Source organism: Helianthus annuus, chromosome 17, assembly GCF_002127325.2.
Source record: "Helianthus annuus cultivar XRQ/B chromosome 17, HanXRQr2.0-SUNRISE, whole genome shotgun sequence".
In the NCBI taxonomy this organism is placed as follows: Eukaryota; Viridiplantae; Streptophyta; class Magnoliopsida; order Asterales; family Asteraceae; genus Helianthus; species Helianthus annuus.
In genome coordinates, this window is record NC_035449.2 from 156,591,126 (window position 1) to 156,597,433 (window position 6,308).

The 6,308-nt window shown below is 39.9% G+C and overlaps 1 long non-coding RNA gene across 5 annotated transcripts; it reads right to left on the reverse strand.

The window, feature by feature from the left end:
• Window positions 1-1,149: 1,149 nt before the first annotated feature.
• Window positions 1,150-4,293, reverse strand: LOC110922492. 5 transcript variants are annotated; one of them, XR_004885619.1, is made up of 6 exons: window positions 4,195-4,293; window positions 3,836-4,050; window positions 3,647-3,739; window positions 3,477-3,572; window positions 1,726-1,837; window positions 1,150-1,630 (listed from the first exon to the last, which is right to left on the reverse strand). It is a non-coding gene; the product is annotated as an uncharacterized LOC110922492 (long non-coding RNA). The 5 variants fall into 5 exon arrangements; XR_004885618.1 differs by having other exon boundaries at window positions 4,140-4,260; XR_004885620.1 differs by having other exon boundaries at window positions 4,150-4,258.
• Between the last annotated feature and the right edge of the window lie 2,015 nt (window positions 4,294-6,308).

The following is a 6,308-nucleotide window of genomic DNA, read 5'->3' on the forward strand; positions in this document are numbered from 1 at the left end:
ACCACACCTATAGGCCTATACGGGACATATATAAACCTATAAACCTATACGGGTGTTATATCGTATCGTATAGTAGCGTATCGTGTTGCATCGTATCGTATCGTATAGTGTATAGACCTATACGGGTGTTATATTTGTATTATTTACCAATAATATTGTTTTTTTATAAATAATTTTCTTTTTTTTTGTAATTAAACAAATGAATACATAAAAAAATACAAAAATTGAACTTTATATACGCTGCGTATAGGTCCCTACGCAGCGTATAGAAACCCTTGTTTTCTGTGCAATGCTGATAAGGCTCTGAAATCCATGGTTTATATACGCTGAGTATAGGTCTATACGCAGCGTATAAGGTTAACCCTATACGCTGCGTATTGACCTATACGCAGCGTAGGTAAACCCTAAGTGTGCAGATAGGCAAACTGGGTGTGCAGATAGTGTGAGCCATATAAAATTCTATTTACTCAACACGTGTAATAAAAGAGGTTTTTAAAAATATATTATTTTTTATTTACTATATAAAATTACATTTATTAAACCCATGTAATACACGGGGTTCTAACCTAGTATTAACATATTATCATTGGTTAATATAGTAGTTTGTAACAATATATAATTTATAACTTTAATGTCGTTTAAATATGTATATTTATACTTATGTATATAGTAAAATGCAATAAAAAATTTGAAGTGTAGCAATATAATAGAAAAATTAAAGCTAGTTTGGGTGAATACGTTCTTAATTTAATTAACAAAGTTGGAATGCACGCGCGCTGCCGCGAGTACTTATATATTTTTGGCGCACGTTGCGTGACTTGTTTCATGTTCATAACATATAGTACTAATCGATTTAAAAAACATAAAGCATAACAGAGTAGAAAACATATGATATGTAAGATTTATAAAGTCATCTAGTCGTACACTACTTGAAAAGTTTTGATTCTAAAATTAAATATTGCATACTAACATGAATAAAAAAAGAAATTTACTATCTTAATGAAGTACACCTTTTGTGTTTCTTATTTCCTGCTTTATCTTTTCTATAATAAAAAAAAAGGTTGCTAACTATGTAAAAAGATACTTCTAACAAGCTGGTATTTTGTTGCATCAAAGTATGACCAGAGTCTGTGCCAAATTTTGAGATTATCACAAAAACTTGTGTTTTCCACATTTTAAAACATGAATCAAAAATCCAAACATGTTGATACAAAGTAAAACAACTAACAGTTGCACAACCATAATATTCAGGTTATAAGTACCAAAACAATTGTCTACTACCAACAACCATAATATTCAGGTTAGAAATACAACAGTCCTTTTGGCACCTAAATCACTCAGGTACCGACTCAGGGGTAACCGAAGCATCCTTGTCTAGTTTGCCTCTCGAGTAGTCGCATGAATCATGGCTTCCGCTTCTGCTTGGGCTTCGGCTCATTGGCGGCAGTTTTACCCTTTCAGGACCTGGGCTTGGATTCCTTGAGTCGTTATAGGGTGGAGGAGATCTGTCCCTAAATGGACCCAATTTGTGTGTGTATGTATTCGTGCACACCTCAAGAATGGACCCAATTGGTAACATCCAAAGTCCAGCAAGCTCAGGTGCTCAGTGCTTCTCTTGGACCACAACAACCTGCACCCAAACTAACATGTCAAATTAGGTTGATGAAACACAAAACACGGAACATGTTGTAAAACTCGTAAAGTGACATCTAGACAAAAAAATACCTCCATTCTAATGCTTCAATCATCTGGATTTTCAGCTCCATATCCAGCCATAGAACCACCAACACCAGACTGCCCAAGATATGGTTGAACATAATACTTTGTAAATTCTCCCCTAAAATAATAGATAAAACACATGCTTAATTGAAGAATGAAGTGAGTTCTTACAATATCATAATACGAATTTGTTCATAGCATTATATCATACTGGCAATATAGGCGGGTCGAGTAAGGTGGTGGGTCAAAACGGGTTCATGTCGAAACGGGTTGTTCCTTTGGGTTGGAATGACTTCAGGTCAGAAAGGGTTCGGTCGAAACGATCCAGGTCGGAATGGGTTTCGGGTTGAGTTGGTTTTAAAAAAGGGTTTTTTTTTTTTTTTTTTGTGTGTGTGTTAAAAGGCCTGCAAAGTTTACAAATTTTCATCAGGATTCAAAATTCAGCCTTTCAATTGAATCAAACTTTACACTCAGCTTTTCAATATTTTCAAATAGTTCTTTGATTCGGGTATCTTCTTTCTTGTATGAAAACCAAACAGGTTATTTCAAGCACACTTATATTGGCCATATTGTCCTGTTTTTATCAGATTATTAAATTTTAAATCTTTTATTTGATATAACGATAGATCCTTAGGGTGAGCGGGGCACTCCCCTAAGAGGGGAGTCCCCTCTCTTACGCACACCCAATCAGGTTATGCCACGTCAACTCCCCTCTTAAACTCCCCTCACACCCCAATTTGATGGCGGCACTCCCCTCTTAGGTGACTTGTTTTTTTATTAAAAAAAAAAAAAAAGTTTTCATTGGTTGATTGAATGGGGCCCACCTTCTCTCTCCTCCCCTCTCTTCGGTGCCTATCCCCCGAATTTGGTCCCCGATTTTGGTCCCCGATTGAATGGCGGCACCTCCCCTATCGGCAAAATCGGTCCCCGCACGGGGTCACCGATTGTGCCCCGCATACCCTTAATAAGTTAAAGGTCCATACACCTACTAAGACTGCGGGGTATGGTGGGGCGGGGGTTGGGCTTGGGTTGGGGCATTTGTTGACACGTGGCTTGGGGTGGCAGACATGGGGCGACCCACATTTAAACAGGGTATGGTGGGGCGGGGGTTGGGGGCGTGGGTTTGGTGGGCTTCGCTGGGCTGACCCGGCTGGGCTCTTTGTATTTGTTTTTAATTAAAGAAAATTACATAAAAATTAAAGAAAATTACATAAAAAAATTTCCTAACGTTTATATTTGTTTTTTATCTCTTCTCTCATCTCCAAGATACGATGCATAACTCGCTTCTTGGGGCATAGAAGAGTGTATCATAAATGGACGAGGCATTGGACGAATGGGTGGTGGGCTAGGATTATTTTCTTGGAGTGCATACGGGTGGGTCGGGTCAAAAGAACGGTTATGAGGATGCATTTTTTCGTTTTGTAGATGGAGAATTGAAGATGAATGTGGTAAAAAAATGGAAGAAATTGTGAGGTTTATAGTGGAAAATGGGGTGGTGGCGTGGGCGTTTTCCCCCTACCCACGCCCAAACTCCCGCCCCATACCCCGCAGTCTAAAGAAAATGAGTGAAAAGCTTTTAGCATTTTTTATCTGATTATAACATGATTACATACCTAGCATTAGGATTACCCTAAAAAAACTTGCTGGACAACTACATGTGGCTGGGCTCACAGAGAGGCTTGACCACCGCCCACTGGAGGTATATCCAATAAAATCTATAAAAACCAAAATATAAATCTGCATATTTATAATCATACCTAAACATTTTTGTCTCTAACATAAAGGGAATCCATTTTCAACGGAAGCAGGACGATATCTTGATTGTTTTAACTTAATATATATGGTGATTTCTGCTGCAAATTCGATTGTAACAACAATGAGCTGTAACTATGTAACAATTTTTGAACATATTTGGTACACTACATACCTCATGCTATTATAGCTCAAGTAATTGTAACCCGGGTATGGACATGAGAGCTCAAAGGAACATACACAGTTCTACAAAATTCAAATACAGCACCTGCAAGTGTTTTGAGTTTGCAAGTTCATTCGGTATATCAAAGTAATTAAATGTAGTAACTAATTTGTAAAACAGAGCAGAAGAAAGGGGTTCCACCATCTGAGTCAATCAACCACCAAACCAAAGTGGTCACCATCAATAGCCATCGTAGTAGTAACTGCCAAACCTCAAGTCCTTTTACTAGAAATTGTACCTTCACCATAGTTGACCAGAGGATTCATCTGCTGGAATCCTAACAACCCCCAGACTGACTTGCGATGGAACCCTAAAGCCACCGTTGTTGGGCCTTCTCTTTATCCACCACGAATCACCTGCAAAAGGACAGGGTCATTGAAGGAGGAACAATTGAATTAAAGAATCTGATAATCGAATTGAAGAAGGAACGATTGAGTTAGATAACTGATGATAACATTGAAGGGAGTAGTGATTTGATTGAAGAAGATGATGAATCGTACAGAATTAAATGGTATAAGGCGGTGAGGGTAGGGGCAAGATGGGAAGAAAAGCGTAAATAAAAATGGATTTGTTCTAACATGCCATCTTAAAATTGATACAAATCATTAGTTCCATGAATGACTAAACAAACTTACGGCCACTGCTACTTTTTCCCAGAACTCTCCCACCCTTAATTCTATCGCCGGACGAGTACTCGAACGGTCGCCGGACGAGTACTCGAACGGTCGCCGGTGGCTCGACGAAGTGCTCCAGCCCGGTTTAGCGTGCGAGGATCCCTCTCCGGTTGATCCTTTCATTCTAAGTCGCCCCTGTGATCCTTCCATTCGCCTCCGGGTCCTTGTGTTCGTGTCTTTCCTCGTCCGTTCCGATCCCTATCTTGCTCTTTCCGGTCCTTGATTGCTTAGCAGGTCTGACATTGGTCGCGGCTATCGTTATAGTTCAGCTAGATCGTATCGAACCCCGTTAACCTTTTAAAGTACCTGTTTTCAGCGGATAGGTGTTCTAATGGGTGACCGTTCGATGAAGGGTAGTAACACAACATCCTTCTATGTGTCCAACCTACCCAGCTCATGCACGGTGGGAATGTTATGGAAACAGTTCCAAGTCTGTGGGAAAATGACAGATGCATATTTGGCGAAGCGTAAGGACAAAACTGGGAAATACTTTGCTTTCATAAGATTCGAAGGTGTGAAGGATAAAGAAAAGATGGTGAAGGCCTTGAAACAGATATCGATTGGGGAGTCTAAAGTTCTTGTCAATATAGCCAGATTTGTCAAAGAGGAAGCTCCCAAGAGACAGAAGTTCAATAAGGAATTCCAGCAACCCAACACATGGAAGGTCCCGCCAATAAGTAAGGTGGCATGGAGACAAAAGGAGCCCGAAGCGTTTCCTGTGCATTACGATCAATATGAGCCAGAAAAACAACCTAGTAAGTCGGTGTTGAAGATACCGAATAAGGAATATGTAGGTCCCTCGGAGGTTGAGGTTTAACCTATTCCTTGTTATGTTTAACCCACTAGCAAGTGCGGAATCCAAGCTAGCAAGCAAACCGGAGTTTATATGTAAGCAAAGTGAACAAGAGAAAGAGTAGACAAGCAAGTATCAAAGTTTTCTCTTGTATTTCAGTGGACACGGTTACAGACCTTGACCAAACTGAAAATACACTCTAACAAAGACCTGGGTTTCACACACAAAAGCTCTCTATGAAGAACACACACTTTGGACAGAAACTTATCAGAACTATTGTGAAAGTGAAACCCTTCATGGATATATATACCCAAAACAGATTCCCATGCACGAAGGATAGATGTCCTGGTCGAAGGATCATCTGTCGACCAGAAAACCTATCGAAAGATCTCGAAGGATCTAGACATACCTCGAAGGATAGTGTATCCTTCGAGGTCCATAAAGATCCTCCGAAAGACATCTTTCGAAGTCTTCGAAGGATAAACATCATCCTTCGAAGACATCCTTCGTGACACTCTATCTTTCAAATACTAAGTGTTGAAGTTTGGCCAAGTCAAACCAGGAGGATGGTTGACTTGGTCAAACAACACATTACAATACATAAACACACATAAAGGACGTAAACACAACCGACAAAAGACATCGTTTTATACATTACAAAATATAGACAAAGTACAGACACAAAGTGCACCAACAAACTCCCCCTTGGCTGTAGCTTTGTCTTCGTCTTCAAGTCTTAAGTCTCTAACGCCCTTTCCACGGCTACATGATGCGCCGACCATGCACTTCCTGCATTGATCAACAAGTTGAAGCAGTAGCGAGCCATCCTTTGAAACTTCATGGCTTGATCTCGATCTTGAACTAGGTAATTGATTTCATGATCCTTCAACACAATGATATCCGATCTGGACATGTTTGTAATCCACATCGGATCGATTATCCTGAAGTTCTCTGCATTGTCTCTGAACAAGATCACAGCTTCACCGGTATCCGCATCATAAACCCAGCAGCGGAAATTCTCAAGAAAGTCAGTTTTCATCTTCAACAGCGGAATCTTCTTCATCACCCTAGGAGGATCATATACCAGACGATAACGAGCGGTGTTAGTCTCTGGATCAAGAGTGAACTTGATTTGCTCGTATCTTGG